Source organism: Gavialis gangeticus, unplaced genomic scaffold, assembly GCF_001723915.1.
Source record: "Gavialis gangeticus isolate Ggan-Ray unplaced genomic scaffold, GavGan_comp1, whole genome shotgun sequence".
Taxonomy (NCBI): Eukaryota; Metazoa; Chordata; order Crocodylia; family Gavialidae; genus Gavialis; species Gavialis gangeticus.
This window is the reverse complement of record NW_017728995.1, coordinates 3,017,781-3,030,953: the sequence shown is the minus strand read 5'-3', so window position 1 is coordinate 3,030,953 and position 13,173 is coordinate 3,017,781. Positions and strand designations below refer to the sequence as shown.

Sequence of the window (13,173 nt, the reverse complement as noted above, 5' to 3'; positions counted from 1 at the left end):
GCCAGGACCAGGTCCAACAGGGCATCTCCTCTGGTGGGACTGTGCACCTCCTGAATCAAGTGGAGGTCCTGCATCTCAGCCAGAAACCTCTTGGAGCGGTCCGTCCCGGCTGACTGCTCCTCCCAGCAGATGTCTGGGTAATTAAAATCGCCCATGACCACTACATCCCTTGATTTTAGTGCCTCTGCAAGCTGACCTGAAAATTCCCTGTCCAGCTCCTCCTCTTGGTTGGGGGGTCTGTAATAGACCCCCACTGTCAAATCCCTCTCCCCCTGCCCCCCCTGAATCTTGACCCAGAGCACCCAGGATGGTTTTTCACTCTTGAAATATACTGTATACCTAAGACAAGTAGTAATGAAATACATTTGTCTTGAACACATGCTGTATAAAGGTGGGAAATGGGACAAATGCTGGCTAAAGGTGTTGGTCAAGCTCCTATTTTTATGAGAAATACAATGCTGTCTTGGCCTTTTTAAATGGTATTTGAAAGAGCATATTATGGTCTAAATGTTAGCAACAGCTATAGATAAGGCTGCTGGAGCATTTCTGTATTAACCTCCAGTATTAGATACTATTAACATTCAAATCTCTTGGTTTTTCATGTTGTAAATTACCAACCCTGACCTCTGCCTCAGACTGACCATAATTAGAAAGTTTCATGACAGATGGTCCTGTTTGAGTATAGTGAGTGTATCAGCAGTGAAGGATGTAAGACAATTCTGTGACCTTCTTTCAAATGCTTCTAACCCTTAACAGCTGGGATAGAAAACTGAGCATTGGCAAGAAGGCAGGGTAGAAAACAGTCCAGGTACACTCAAAGAAAATGTTCCTGTAACAATAAAAAAATTACTTTTGAGCATATTATGACCTACTGAAAATTGCTCTTTGCCTGTGTGTGTAGTCAACTTTAACAATTAGCCAGCAAGGAAGGTTGGCTGCATCAAACATGCATGAATGGGGAACTTCAAAGGGCCACCTCAGAGTTAACTACAGTTCTGCATACAGTACTGAGTTAACAGGTAGGGAAGCTTGCACTTTACTACAGATTCTTGGTAGGTAGGTAAGTGCACAAGAGACTTTGCCTAGCTGAGGGCTCATATTACTTGGGGGGAGGGAAGGAGAGGAAAAGGCATTTTTCTTAAATTATGTTAGATAATGCAAGGTAAAAGCCTAGTAAACAATTTATAGCTTAAACATGATTTAGCAGGGTAAATTAAAGACTAGTTCCCTCCTATCGGCTTTTATTTGACTTGATAATCACTTTGCAATTATAAACTACCTTACAGTTTCTGAGATTCTTACCTCACACTGGTTAATTCAAGTTAAAAATACACCTTTTTTTCTTCTCGGTGAAGACTAAACAAAAGTCAGCTCAGCATGGAGGATTGAGCTTGCATCATTAAGACAATGAAAAAGACTTCAATAGGAACATCATCAGACCCTGCATGGTGCTACAGTAGTGCTGACTGGTCTGATACTGCAGTATGTTCTTCTTGGTGACCTGTGGTGGTGGTCGCTGCACCGTTCAAGCAAAAGTCCATTAATGGGGTGTCTGAATGTGGATTGTGTCTGACATAACATGCAGTTACTGTTGTACATTTGTGAGCCAAACGCTCTAAAGTCAGCTCATTTTTTGAGGGGGAAAATGTCAAATTCCTTTGGCAAAAGAAGGCCAATCAATTAATACATATGTTATCTTGTTTTCTGGGCAACAGTACTAGCCCAAGCAAATTTCAGCAATGGATGACCAGCCAGTAACAGAAATACCTCTTTCATCTTTGGCCTATCCTGAACGTCCTGAAAGTAATATTAAATATCTGCTAATATTTCTATAATATACTGCATTGTGCTAGTCAGTCTCTTTACTAGTTATACTTCCCAGTTTATTTTTCCCTAAAGATTGATGAAATGTACGTTAAACAGCAGCTGTAAACTGGCAAACTGTAATGTTTCTTACAAATGCTGCCTAAATGTCCTTTTATCCACTTCTGAAGGGCCAGAATTATTGATTTTTTTCGTTCTCCAAGACATTCCCCCTGCACTGTGCTAAACCTTGGCAGCCTTTTTAAAAGAATGCCAGACGAGCCAACTTGTAGCCTTAGCTACAAAGGATGAAGTCCTTTGACTGAGATGGAAGAGAGAAAAGAGAGAATTTAATGTCACGTCTCTCTCAGTAAGCGTCAGCTTGCGAGGACCTCATTCTTGAAAGAAAAAGCAAAAATGCAACAGACAGTAGTAGAACTTGGAACAATTTCTGTTTTTACTTTACACTGCTCAACCACATTTCTAGACTTCAGGGCTGAACCCCCCTGTGGTTAGAGTGCCCAGGGTTATGAAATGGCACTATAAAAACTAATCAGAATCACTCTGTACATGAATGGTTTAGATCAGTGGTAACCACCTTCTAATGACCCACCTCACATCATTACAGGGATGTGGGCACTAGGACCTACCTGTAGCCAATGCTTCTCCCTGTGGTGGCACAAAGAGAATGCTGACAGCCTGTATTTTGTCCCTGTGGCAATACAGGAAGAGTGCCCCCAGCTAAACCTCCCCACTACCAAACACTAGCAAAGCCAAATGTCCACAGGGCAGATGTGGCCCATGGACTGTAGGTTGCTGACCCCTGGTATAGACATTCCACTGCTGGCATGTTGTAAGTAGACAATCAAATTGCCATTCTGCTTACCTGGTTATCCTGAAGTTTGATTAGCATTTCCATTCTACTAGTAGGCAGATTTAGGAATCTAAAAGGAAGGTGCAGAAAATACCAGCAGCATAGCAGGAGTGCTTGCAGCCCACGTCTCCCCTTCCCTAGCAGATAGGAGCTAATGGGGACCTTTTGTCCAGGAAGCAGGTAAGACTTCCTCCCCCTGCTCTTGGTAGCCCATCGCCTCCAGTGCTTAGCAGCATCTCTCATCCCTTCCCATTCTCACCTGCAGCAGAGGTTGCACATTTCCCTTCCTCATCTGTTGTCTGCTTCATAAGAAAGGTTATGCAAACCACAGCAAGAAGTGTCTTGCCCATAGGGAAAGAAGAAATTTTAAAGTCAAAGTTGCTCTTCACAATAGAAGAGCGGTTATGGTTTGACATCAATCAAAAGATAGAATTGCCTTTGGAAAACTTAATGATATTCTCACATTACCCAGACTTCTCAGCTGACCAAATATGCAAACAGACGGAAAGAGCAAAGACTGCATATTGAGGGAAAGAAAATTCAGTTAAGTATTTTAATCAACTATTATTATACTGTGTAGTAAAGGAAACAAAGTAAAGAATATACTCACAGGTGTTACAGCTGAAGCATGTCAGTGAATATGTATTGGTCACAGCTGAATATGATAATGGCAGGCTTTTTATGTATGTTAAAGCCTGCCTCTTCTTTTCCCACCTTAAATTGATAATGTAGGAACCATGCAGTTGGAGGCAAGGCAGTGAAAATACCATAGGCAACACTAGAAGCAGATTGCTTAAACTCATTTGTCTGTTAAGAAGCTAGACAAGCATAACTGAGATGTAAGAATCTTAATCTCCCTAGATCAATAGATAATAAGCTTCCCCAGAGCTATCTAGGCATTCCATCATCTAGTCTCATTTAAATCTGCTTAATGCTTCTTTAGTTAGATTTGTTTCTCCCAGACAACTGGGATTGATAGATTTCACTGGGAAGTTTGAGAAAGGAAAACACAAAGTTGGATCTTGGAGGAGGAGAAAGCTGGTGACATGTAAAGCTCCATTTCCCACTAAATTATGCTTAAAGGAAGTAAGGAAGAATTTACCACTTAGGGGAACTTGTCAATTTATTCAGTCCCTCTTACATTTTCCATTTCATCCTGCAGTAAGTAAAACTAAACCACAATAATTTATCACTGGTTTAATTTATCACTGGGTAAATTATTGTGGTTTAGCTTCTACTTATTGTGTGATAGAACTGACAGGTGAGACAGTTGCATTGGATAAGGTGATGTGCATGATCCTGAATGGCATTCCTCCCTCCCACTTAAAAAGGTATAGTGATAGGCTGTAGATAGATGTAAGATGTAATGGTAGTGAGTACCTGGTGCCTGTTCCCAAATAAGAAAAGACCAGAGAAGTGCAAAGCTTAGGAGAGCTCAAGTAACAGTGCTGCAAGTTCATAGGTCATTTCAAGGCACATTTTTTATTTTTTTTCCCTGTTCTTTAACTTTCTTAAGTTGACCTTGCTGTGGCAGCAGCATCTTATTTGGTGCAAGCAGCTAGAGTGAAAGTTTCAAAATAATTGTTAAAGTCTTTGTAAAACTTGCAAATATATTCACTTAAAATGCAGAACTTTTTTGCTCCTGGGAAATATTTAAAGGCATGTTTACCTATTTTCCCACAGTGGGTACACAGATTTTTGCAGGCACAGGTGGGCAGCACTGAAAATAACTTGTAAGTATTACCGTGTGCAAGGTATGTATCGGTTTTCAGGCTGCAGAAAGCATGAAGTTTTTAGCTTTCATTCTGCTGCACAGCATTCCTATCATATCATCTGACCATTAAGAAAATGTTTTCAAGGACATTTTGACAGTGGCAAACAGTGCAGTTGTATATAAACCAAAACAGCTAGAGCACTAATACACTATTAAGAGTGGATACCATGTAGCTGTAAAAGTAAATTTTTGCTAAATGCTGCTGATTTATAATTACATATATCCAATTATTGTGTAAGTACTAGGATACTAATTCTGAAGATAGTCAGCTTCCATGAGTGAATTAAGGCTGAGGAAGATTGCATTTGTGGTTAATAGATGGAATTAGGACTCAGGAAGTAGGGATTCAATTCCCTTTTAAATGTGATATTGATAAAAAATTTCAGCTTCTTGACACCCGCTTTCCCTTCCCCAGCCCCTAAATGCTGAGAATGCGAAAACAGATCTGTAGAACTAAAGGACTGTCCAAATTTGCTGCACTCGTTGAGTGCTCCTCTGTTGTATAACAAGGAAAGGATTCAGATTGTCACACAGGCTATGTCACCTTAACCCCTGCCGTAACAATCCAATTTGAGAAAGTGAATGATTTCTCCACAATCCTGATAAATTAGAATGACAGACTAAGTACAGACTTCAAAAAGTATGAGGCAGAATCAGTATAAGCTATGCGGTTTCCTGTATGAGGTATAGGGTAGATTGGTAGCAAACAGAACACGTGTTCACCCTTTCGGGAGGGGGGAAATGCACAGGCTGCTTACACCAGCCAAAGCCAGCAGGTTTGGGGCACTCTTGCATGCCTCCCTGCAGGATCCCCAGGCTGCCAGAGACTGCTGAGCACATCTGAGCAGCCAGGCCACCCTTGACTGGCTGCCGGGCACAGGCGAGCATTCCCCTCTCCCTCTGACATGTTGTCTGTCAGCCACAGGCATCTGTCAGCTGCAAGCAGGCAGTGCAGGGGGGAAGGGAGGCAGCTGTGTCCCTGCACAAACCCATCACAAAGCACCCCACAATGTACACACAGACTTGACACTGATTTCAGGAGAACCTCTGCAAGTGGGTGCAGCACTGCAGAGCCCAACTGGGCTGCTGGCCTCCAGTGAGTCTTCCCGCCCCAAGCTTCCTGCCTGCACCTGACAGGTGCCTGTGGCTAACAGATGACATGAAAGGGGGAAGTGGGAATGCTCACCCACGCCCAAGCAGCCTGGTTTAGCTCTTTGAGGCTGTGCTCACTCGCAGGGGTTCTCCTGGGGTCAGTGTCAGGTCTGTGTGTATGGTGTGGGGTGCTTCTTAATGGGATTCGTGCAGGGATATAGATGGCACTTTCCCCCGCCCCCCACCTATACTGCCTGCCTGAAACTCACAGCTCGCCAGAGGGAGGAAGTGGGTTTGCAGAAAGGATCTGACCTGACTCAGCTCTGTGACAGCTTAGGAGCGGGGCCCACTGAGCGCTCAGTCAGAGCAGATGAAAGCAGGGTGCTAGCTAGTGTTCCTCCCTGCATGGGGTGGGGATAGTGAGGGACTGCAAAGGAGCTCGGGATGTTGGCAGACAGCGACCTAGCTTGAATCAGTAGGGGACTCAGTACTGAAGCTCAATGCACCTGTCTAACCTAAATCAATTAAGTTTGAGTGCACATTGATCCAGGCCTATCTTAGACTGGGTTCCACCAGTTTTATATCAGTCTCTGTGCACCAAACTTCTGTCCTATTATGGATTTAGACCAATTTCTGATCACTTGGGCTGCTTGCAAACATTAAAAAAGTGCTTTTGGAAGAAGCAGCATGTTACTTCAGGCACCTCAGCAGGGCTTCTTGGCACTTTTATTTAAAACTGATTCAATCAACTATTAGATAAACATGCCAAAAAAAGACCCACTAAAGTGCCCAATCTATACAGACATTGGCCTTGCCAGGTCTAGCTAAGGCATTGCCTTTTCTGGGCATGCTCAGGGCTCCACAGGGGAATGCACCAAGTTTATAGTAAAGGATGTTTTGGGGGTTTTTAACATCTGCAAGCAGCCTTCAATTGGTAAAAGTGTCATGTCTGAACCTGAACAGCCTTCCTTGTTCTCTTTCCTAACAATTGACCAAACAGTCAGCCTTAATTACAAAGGATGTTATTATGGTTTGGGTTCAGGAAGATTCTTTGTGGAAACAGGTTTCCTAAAAAGAGAATTGTGCAAGCAGAAAGAGGATTTGCAGCAGCCTTTACCTCTAGCTGGAGCCTATTTCTGAGGCCACATTGATGTTTAGGAAGCAGTTCCTTGGCTAAGACTCCTAAAAGAGGGGAATACCTTGGATGCTGTTTAAGCACCTCTGTTCCAGTGCTGGTGTAAATAAAATAAGTAACACCTAAAGTTTACCATCACAGACTTCTCTTATGCTGATAAGCTGATATATGCAGCAGTAACATACATGGGAGCTAAATTGTGTTAAGGTGTAAGTGTTGATAATGTGACACATGGTGGTTTTCCAGAATTAATCCTGAAAGTGAAGTTCCCTATTTTGTAACTCTAAATTTGGTAAATAGGTTTAATAAAGACCACCTCAGAGCCATGTTGTAAAAGTAAAATCATAGATTCAAATATTTTGATTGTAAACCACATAAGGCAACTTTGCTAAATAAGAAATTCTTGCCTTTCTATTGGAATGGGAGCAAAAAGAACCAAGTAATAATGGAGGTGAATTATCTCTTCAATCAGCAAAACCACTTAATGAAGCCATTAGAAGCTTTTATCAGGCAGCTTTTGTTATACCATATGCCAGGGGCAGGAAAAATGGTGGACCCCATTTCCCACTAGCCCCTGCCCACCTGGAGCATGCAGGCTGCAAATTGTGGCTCTGCCCTGGCCATGACCAAAATGCCCCTGCTGCAAGATCCCAGCAGCTCCAGAGCAGCCCCCTGTCCTGCCCTGCTGTGTGCCTACCAGTGCAGCTGGGGCCAATCTCCACGGCAACCCCAGCCTTGTGCTATCACAGCACAGTTGTGCCTGGGGTCTCCATGTAGGGGCTGCTGTGAAATGGAGTCTACTTCCAGCAGTATCAAACCTGCAGGCCAGACTTTGCCCGCCCCTGCCATATCCCAATTTCCTTACCTGATGTGTGTATTTTGATATCTGAACTAGTTATTTGGATTTAAAAAAAGACAGTACATCTACCCTAGCTAAGTATCACCTAGAGAAATCCTAGCACATGCTTATGCATTGATAGATATAAAGTGAATGAGTGGGGTCAGAGTCCAGGCAGCTTATCTGAGAGGTAGGGGGACAGGGACTGGGGGGTGGGGTGGGGGAGGTAGATCCTGGGGTGCCCTTTACTTACAAAAAGTGGAAAAAGTTGGAGACCACTGTAGTAGTGTATACATGCAAATCATCATCACCAGTTCTGTTCAACAGGAGGGTTTTTTGTTTTGGGGTTTTTTTTTCATGATTTCAATTGGAACAAACTAAAAAACAAAACAGGTTTTATGTGGTATACATTTTATGTAGTATACATTTTACTTGGAAAATGTATGACTGTAAAATAAAGTGGAATCTTGCCAAAAACGGCTGTACTTGCACTCTTTAATCTGTCTGACTACAGATGAATGGTATGTGTTCAGTATGGCTAGTACAGAAAATAGACTGTCTCAATTTTACTTCTAAAGGGATCAATATAAACTCATTAACTAATGATAACAGGAGTGAACTGTCGGTGTTGAATGTCTTTTTCCACATGGATAAAAACAGTAATAAAATGTCTTCTTGTGTTCCACAGTTGTGTTTAGCAATGCTAAGTAGCCAATTTCAGTGAAGTAAGGAGAAGGGACCCTCTGCTTTCCAAGTTCCTCCATTTTCCAAACCAGACATGCAGTCTAAATTTTAGGGCCTGAACCTTGTAGAGCAAAGCAAAATAGCTCCACTGACTTCCTTTGGATCAGGCTCTTAGTTAAAAATGATACTGCAACAGGAACCAGCAAAATATGACTCTTAATATGACCTCATTGTAAACAATGGAGTTAAACTACTAACTGACTATAACTCTGAACACTATATATCTTTGTAGTTGGCATAAACACTTTTGCTCCAGAAGGCAGTATTGGTCACCAAAAGTCTCTGCCAAATCAACATGTCATTATTATTATTTTTTCCAAAAACTGTCTTCTGGCCCTTGTTTTCATCAGATGTGAAATTAATCTCAGTACACTGTGTAGTCATAAAAGTAATAATTTAGAAGTACTCCCTTACTTAGAAAATGGCCAAAGTTGGGAATTGGGAGATGAACTCTCAGGAGAGTTAGGCACATACAGACATTCAGTTTTTCCTGGGAGAGTTGCTGCTCTACCAGGAGAAACCACAAGCAATGTTCAGAATTTGTCTCCCAGAGCAAAAATGGCCACTGCAAGGGAAAAATGAACCAGAAACAACCAGGGTTAAATCACTTTTGGAAAATTTCTCCTGGGAAAGCAAATATATGTTCTCTTATGAGAGAAGCCATAGTACAGTCCTCCAGCATCTCCCCAGTGCTTCTGGAAACAGTGTGTCACTTGATGGACTGTACTGCTTCAGCTAAGCAAGGAGCAAAACATAGCCCCTCACAAGACTTACACTGTAGCAGAGAGACACAGGCTGATCATGAGCAGTCAGGGCTGCTGGGCACCCCCTGCCTGCCCCAGTGGGATGGATGAGACGGATGATATGCCCTCTGTCCATGGTGCCTCGGGTTCCCTTCTCAGGGACCCCTTTGTCAGGGAACCCTTTTCAGGGATGTTGCCCTAAGTCTCTGCTTTTGTATTCTTTTCCCCTCCTGATGACTTCATCCATGGCTATCGCTGATTGGTCTTTCTGAGGTCACCATTCTGTTCACATTTTGTTCTGTCAACATATTCCTTTGTTTCACAAGCCCATTACATGCACATATCCTAATTTGGGCTTTCTGGGTCTTCTCCTAATTTGGTCTGCTCCTCCAAAACTGGAACTCTTAGGCCCCCCATTCTTGGGCCTTGTGAGCTGGTGCCACCTTATCTCATGTCGTGGAACACTGTGGTATATGTCCACAACTTCCCACACTGTTGGCCTTGTTGCTTGCCTAGGTTAGACACCCTATCTGCCTCAAAGGCTGTGAGAACTTTGTGTGTGACAACCAGGCCTTTAGAAATGAATTAACCCTTGCTGCTGTCATGAACCATTATTTTAATACATATATATTTACCTACAAGCCAGCTCCCAAAAGCAAACCTCATCACCAGCCTGTCACAGTTTTCAGAATGGTGGGGCTCCAAAGGGGGGGAGGGGGCTTCAATTCACCCTTCCACATCAGCTGGGGAGCCCCAAGAACAAATTCCCTCCACTGCCTTTCCCCTCTCCCATTCTGAAAACAGCAAGCACTGGCAGAGAGCCCTGGCTGTTGCTATGGGAACTCGGCTGCAGGCTCCCAGCTCAAGTTAGATTCTCCTCCTTCCTGGAGCCACCAGAAAATTTCTGTTTGGTCTGGGGTAACATAACTCAGAACGCTTTGTAGAAATCATTCTGAGTTGTACCTGGGAGCTGAACTTCTGTCTACACCCTTAGAAGCAGGCAAAAAGACTGCAGAAATTGTCTACTGTCCACAATAAAGTTAGTTATTGTTATTGTTAGTTCTTCTCATTCATAGAATGCCTGTATTTATTAAGCCCAGTGATCACTACACACTGAGGGTTTTTTTTAATCTCTAGCATCTCTCACTACTAACCACCAAGGAAATGCTGTGTCCACTGAGAGCCTACATCACCACACTGAAAAGAGCCAGAAATAATTAAGGCTGTTCCAGTTTCCTTTTCATTCTGTTTATTGCTCGCTCAAGCAACAGTTGACAATTTTAATCCCAATTTTGAAACTAAAGAGAATGTATTATCAGGAGCCATGTTGATATTAAAGTCTCCGATTAGTAGGCAGCTCTAAGGGTGCAGACAGAAGTGACAATTTTTGCCTGATCTGGCCACAGAAAGCAGTTTATAATAGGTCTGTGCGAAGCGGTTGGTATTAGCTTCAACTTCTGATTCGTGGGACAGTGATTTGATTTCGTGATTCAAATACTGTTCCAAATCAATTCAGCTGAATCTGATTTGGAGATTTGGTTGTCACCAAATCGGCCAAACCTCTGAATGGAACAGACCCCATCCCCTGCCTGCTCTTCCAGCCCCATCAATGGCTGCCCTGCCTGGCCCCAGTGTCTTGGCACTTAAAAAAATAAATAAATGATTTTTAAAAAAAGCCCTGCACTCACTGGCTCCTGCCAGGGCAGGGGTTGGGCAGGGAGGGGCTGGAGAGCGATTCCCCACTGCCCTGTGTTGCATGGGATGGGGCAGGGGGGGCTTTGCCATGAGCATCTGGTGAGTGTGGGGCTATTTTTTGTTTTTAAGTGTTGGGACGCTGCGGCCAGGTGGGGCAACCACTGATGGGGCTGGGAGAGTGGGCAGAGGCTGGGGGGTGTTTAGGGGGGCTGTGGGAGCAGGTAGGGAATAGGGCCTGGTTGGGATCCCCCCATGGTTCGTTCCCCCCCACCGCCCCGTGCTTACTGGTACAGATCCCGGATCCAGCTCCCTGCGGTGGCAAGTGGGGACTGCACGAATCTCTGAATCTTCTCTGAATCGATTCAGAGGCTTCAAATTGATTCAGACCTTTTAATTGGTCTCCTGATTTGATTCAGATTCAGCTGCCAAATCGGGCCAAATCTCCTCCCAATTGAATCAGCAACGGAAGCTTCACACAGCCCTAGTTTATAGCTGTGACCAAACACAAGTGCATGGCTGTGGACAGCTTAAAAATTGTTTGTTTGGGTAAAAATCATTGCATTAGGGGTCAGATGAAGATATTTTAAAACAAAGCATCTTCTGTAACTTCTGTCTGTGTGGTCTGCCAGCCTGTCACTGTTTTCAGAATGGGAGGGAGGAAGGAAGTGGAGGAAGTCCTTGTCTGGGGTTTTTTCAGCCCCTGCTGGAGGATGGGGCGGGTGTATTAGAAACCCCCCTCGAGGTGGGGGGGCTCCAATTCACCCACCCCACACTCCAGCATTGGTTGGGAAACCCCTAGAATGAGCTCCTTCTGTTCTCTTTCCCCGCTTCCATTCTGAAAGCTTTGCAGACTTGCAGGGAGAAGAGACTGCAGGCTAGCAGGCCACTGGAACCAATAGTTAACTTCTGTTTGGCCTGGGGAATTGTTGCATCTCAGAATGCTTCCTGCACAGCACTCTGTTACAGGGGGGAGCTACACTTCTCTCTGCACTTGAAAAGGTTATATGTATGTGTGTACAGGTTCTTTTGCTAATCTACTGAGGTAAACAGTGAGATGACGTAACACTGGGCACATCAAATTAACAAGTCATCATTATTATTAGATATACTAAATACTTCAAGAACCATTCAAGACAATTTAGCAGCCTATATTAATTGAGCTGTCATGGAAACCTTTGTCTTCAAATAAAACCTAATGGGTAAAAAAAACACTTGAATATGCTATTGTATTTATGAGTGGTAAAGAGAAAGCTGAACAATAGTTAGAATCTGCTTTCCCCCTGCTTTTAGTGTTCCTTCACTTTAGTATAACAATATGTAGTTTCTAACGCATATTAAGATTATGCAAAATAATGCTAATGTCATTGATTTAGCTACTGGCTAATATTAAGTGTTAAAACCAATGGAAGAAGCTGAAAATTAGAAGGATCTTATCAAATGGTCCTAAAGTCTTGTCCAGATTAACTTATCCTGCAGTGATAAACTTGTTAATTTTAAATTTAGGACCCTGAATTTTCTGAGGATTGTAATACGAGAGAAGCTTCTGTTCAATAAATACCATGTCATTCTTCCTCTCTAGTGACATACAAAAACCTAATCACCTCATCAACTCTGGCTGGAGCTATGACCTTTTTGCAAACACCCTTCCTTACCTACTTGATTCTTATGGCTGATGGATTTAATTTAGATTATTTTTTTATGTGTAAGATTCCGATCATGACAGTGCTATGCAGTCACAGCACAAAATCTTTCATGTGCCAATCCAAACATGTGCCTTGGGCTATACTGTACAAATTAGTGTTACTATGCAGTCCAAACCCTAATCTTTTTTTTTTTTTTTTTGATTGAGTATGGAATGTACACTTTATCCTTGGGTATCTAAAGAGATGTTCATTATAATGAAAATCATGGTAGTTAATTTTTATTTTCTCCTGATTTTGGGAACCATTCTGATTTACAAGGGTATGGATACCAGATTGGAAGGTAATTAGAGGATAGTATTTGTGGTGATGCTTCTATATAGACTTATGCCTCAGTCTGAAAGCACAGCAGCTCATTCCCTGCTAAGACATAAGAAAGCTAAATTAAAAGCCCCAATAGAGTAAATAAATATAGTGAACCCCGCTCTCCAATTTCTTCCAAGGTTTGCTATGATGTAAGTGAGGTTTCCATCTTCTGCAAACAACTTGGAAAGGACTGAATGATACTTTTGGTAAAATCTGTGCATTTCTATGCTGATATTTATTGGGAAGTGCTGGATTGAGTATAACTTTCTAGAAATAAATTTTGATTACCTTATCCCTGTGTGTGATTTTCATAGATGTTAGGGCTGGAAGGGACCTTGGAAAATCAAGTCCAGCCCCCTGCCCAAAGGGCAGGAAGTCAGCTGGGGTCATAGGATCCCAGCAAGATAAACATACAATTTGCTCCTGAAGGTGTTCAATGTAGGTGCTTGAACCACCTCCGATGGCAGGC

At 42.9% G+C, this 13,173-nt stretch overlaps 1 long non-coding RNA gene across 1 annotated transcript in view; it reads left to right on the top strand.

Moving 5' to 3' along the window:
* Positions 1 to 13,173, top strand: part of LOC109287812 — a 27,775-nt gene that overhangs the window by 1,338 nt on the left and 13,264 nt on the right. Inside the window, exon 2 of the long non-coding RNA XR_002094958.1 lies at positions 2,734 to 2,857. This is a non-coding gene — a long non-coding RNA (uncharacterized LOC109287812). The remainder of the gene's footprint in view (positions 1 to 2,733; positions 2,858 to 13,173) is intronic.